The sequence below is a fragment of the Cloeon dipterum genome, chromosome 1 (assembly GCF_949628265.1).
Source record: "Cloeon dipterum chromosome 1, ieCloDipt1.1, whole genome shotgun sequence".
Lineage (NCBI taxonomy): Eukaryota > Metazoa > Arthropoda > Insecta > Ephemeroptera > Baetidae > Cloeon > Cloeon dipterum.
In genome coordinates this window covers 23,199,460-23,203,542 of record NC_088786.1, presented here as the reverse complement: position 1 = coordinate 23,203,542, position 4,083 = coordinate 23,199,460, and positions in this window count along the sequence as shown.

The following is a 4,083-nucleotide window of genomic DNA, read 5'->3' as shown; positions in this document are numbered from 1 at the left end:
TTATGATTTAAATTGCAGTGTTAAATCCCATCACACATTTTTGCAACAACTTTGCAAAATCAAATGGTGTGTGATGATATATTGTATTTACTCGTCAATCATTCCCGAGTTTCTTTCTAAAACCAGTTTAGCATAATGCTCATTGCTGTAAACTTAATTCACCGCTTCACGGACTGATAATTAACAGTTCTGCTATGGGTATTTAATGATAAATAATATTGGTGATCAAAGAAGTTTCACTTGAATTGTCACACTCTTGTTTCAACTGTTGCCTTGATTTGTGGAATCACCTTTTTAACTGTAGAGTGTGATTTAAAATGGAATTTACATGAGTAGAAATAGGTTTCGTCTCAATTTAATTGATTAATTAGACAGAGGTGTTTGCGAATTTCGCTAAAATGGTGTATTTATAAATGGGAAAATAAAGTAACGGAAATATTACAATTGACAGAAGGAGAAATAGGGTTCAAATTTAAATGTAAATAATCTGTAGAAACGATTTTTAATGTGCATTTTTATCGTGAATATTGACTATTAAATGCGTCATTTTTATGGTGAATAAAGCATAAATTAAAACTAACTTTATTCATAAGTATAAGAGAATATTTAGATTCATATTTTAATCAAAATCAAATATCAAAGCGTTGCATTAGTGAATTTCTTTCAAAAATTGAAAAAACTAAATTATTCGACCGTGCGTTCAGAGAGAAAGCACTGTTTGGAATTAATCTGATCTTCAAGAGCTTTTAACTTTTTAATTGCGTGTAGGTGTAGCGCACTGCTCGTCCAGCAAAGATGCCTCGGCGGCGGAGAAGCAGAGAAAATTTACTGCAATATACCTTCACGAAAATGCACAAGTCGCATGCAAGACTTGTTTTCAAGGATGTTGCATTAATATAAATACATATGATTCTACTTTGTGCTTATTGTGCGTCTCAAGACAAGCCATTCCAGCAGTTGCATGCCAGCGTTGGCTTTTACTATTTTGTAAGAATCAGTATTGAACTGTGAATATTAACAAAAGTCTAAAAAAATAATTTTTCTCCACTCACTGATTACATAACGCGATTTTAATTATTACTTGTGATTTCAGGATTTCCATGGTAATATTGCCAGCAGAAGGCAATATTTATCCATCTGTTTCTCTGGCATTCGATTGGCTGTATTTAGCTTAATCACATTAAAATTGAGTGAGCAGATAACATGATTGCATGCAGAAGCACGTAGCCATGCGGATGTACCAAGCCAATATTTAATTCCGATAATTTAATTTCCCCACCCGTTATGATAATGACACATTGTACTACGTTATTCATTCGAGAGACGCTACTTAAAGTCGCAACTTGTAGTTTAAATTGCTGTCCCTGAAGAGCTGTTCATTTGGCAGTCTTCACCATTGTTAAAAATTTGGCTTATCAATCAATGGAATTGGTCAGAAATCCTGTTACCCCGCCATAATATTGTTTTGGGGATATCAAAGGATTGTCGGTTCCTATTTCTAAAAATATGCTTCAATGCAATTTTCGAATAGTTTGAATACAATTCACGCCAGTCATTTTATTGACGATTTTGAAGGTACGCTGGATTGAGAAAAAGAAAAGTTTCGCAGCTCATTTGCACGCTGTTCCCCACATCCGCTCATGTGACTCTTGCAGTCATGTGATGCAGAGATTCCATCGTGCAAAAAAGAAAAATCTGAAAGGCCGTTAATGGTAGGTTGCTTGCTTATTTCGACTTCAGGGGCAATAAGAGATAAAGAAAAACAAGCAATCCAGTTCACGTGATTTTCGCTGGAATTACCGAGCATGAAGAATATGCCGAAATTGTGGAGAAACAAATTATATAACCACCTCGATGGAAATAAACTTCGTGTTTCTGCCAAGCCCGAAAGAGAAAGGATTACCAAAATCAATGCGTCGGAACAGATAAAAAACAGAAGCCCGTGAAGCTGTCAGGCAGTCGCGTCACAAAGCAATTTTACATAAGCATAATTTTCCTTGCTCCCATCGTCTTGAGAACTCGCCAAAGAGCGCATATAAATTTTATATTTTCACCGCACACTGCGTGTTGTGGCGGTGTATAGCGGGTGTCAAATTTCGCGTATGACCACTTCGGTCTCCGTCTGTACCGTAATTAAGTCAGACACACGCATCATGATCAGTATTTTGGGGGTTCCCCGGGCCCCCGAATAATTGCTCTACTTAAAAAAATGTACAGAAAAATTGTGAAAAATCCTTTTTATCTCTGAAAATTAGGAAAAAGCTATAATTTTGCCAGGCTGCTGTTTAAATTTACGAGAAAAGCGGCTTTAACGCTTGCATGCTAATCAAGTGGCGAGCATTGTCTCCCTTTTTAAAATCAGGATTTATTTTCCCAGAAGGAAATTTACCTCTTGATACGTACACCGTTGGATAGATTTTTTCATAATTTATTACAACCTCTGCTCAGCACATCCCGTGGGTCCCAATAACACCTCTGAACAGATAACATGGGACCCACGTGACCGCAGAGGAGCTTGGGGCCAATGTGGCCATCTTTTCGCCGCCCCGCACCGAGGTCTTCTATTGAAACGCCAGAAATTTGTCTCTAAAGCCACTTGAAAGGTGCGAAAACCAGCAAGTGGTGAGTCGGCGCCGATGCGCCTCCCAGCCCGTTGAAATACTTGGGCAGTTTGAGACACTCAAGTAATCACCTTTTTGCCATCTCTGACATTGGGCAGTCAAAATAGAACCCTGATATGCTCAATAATACCTCCCATTGGCTTGACACTATCCTGATAATGCTTTGACAATACGAGCAAATAGGCTGGTTGATCGCGACGATGACGAAGGGAATTGAAATCAAGCGAAAATTCATTGACAAAAACTGTTTATTTTTTCTTTGAGAAATTCGGCAAAATCTGAAATTTTCATTATTGCACATTGTAGAGGTTGCTAAACTCCACAAACATTAGACTCAATCAACCGCACTTGGCCTGTCAAGCGCTTCTTTAAAATTCAAATATTGCGCTGGGCTGCAATTTCTTTTTCATCGAAAACCGAGAAGCATTTGGACGAACTTAAGTTTTTAGTAACAGATGATAATACATAGTCTTCATCGGAAAAATTCCGTGACATGGCTTTCAAAACAACGGAGAATGTCAATAAACAATAATTTACAACCCGTTTACATAGATACAAGATGACGAACTTGAATTTTAATAGCAGAGATTTCTTGACATGCGGTGGAAGAGTAAAAAAATATAGTACACTAATATATGTATTGAGTAATTTAACTCGCATACCTATATGTAACTGGAATTGAGTTGTTCAGCTGCCTTTCAAATAGAATGATCGTAGCAAAAACCATGTGATCATCATTGCAAGGATTATACCCGTCAAAGGCAGTACCTTGCGTTTTGTGTCATATATTTATAGGATTACTATTTGAGCAGGGAAATGAAACTTCGTACGTAAAGCGAAATTAAATATCGTCCTACATGTAAGCCACTATAAAATATTTAATGTCTTCATGCTGACCACAAAACCTCGAAAGTGTGAGAACTGCCGCACTAAAAGTCACCTTTGCATCAGCTACATCTTCACTCGCTGCGTGAAGTACAATACATATATTATTTTTTAATTGCAGTCTATTGATTTGCGATTATTTCATGTTTTTTATTAGACCAGAAACAAATAAAAATATTTGGAAATTCTCGAAGTGCTCCAAAAATATTAGGTGCTAAAGAATTAAAATTTACACGATCTTGAGACCTATAAAAACTAAAACCCCTATTTTATTTGCAAAATGGATTTAGGGGAAATTCATGATTAATTGATAATAACTACAGTTTTTTAATTATAGTTATTCGAAGCAAGAGTAAGAAATAGCTCTATGTATTTTGCCGAAAATAATAATCAAAAGTAAAATACAATGTATGAGAATAAATTTTGCAACAGCTTGCGAGTTAGGTGTTAGGTATGCAACTTGTCACACATCGTTGCGTCGCGTGTTGCATAACATACAAGAGACCGTAATCGCCTTCCTTCGGAGATGGCAGCAGAAGCAGTCTGGAAAGTGGGTGTGCCTCTCTGCCGCTTCATA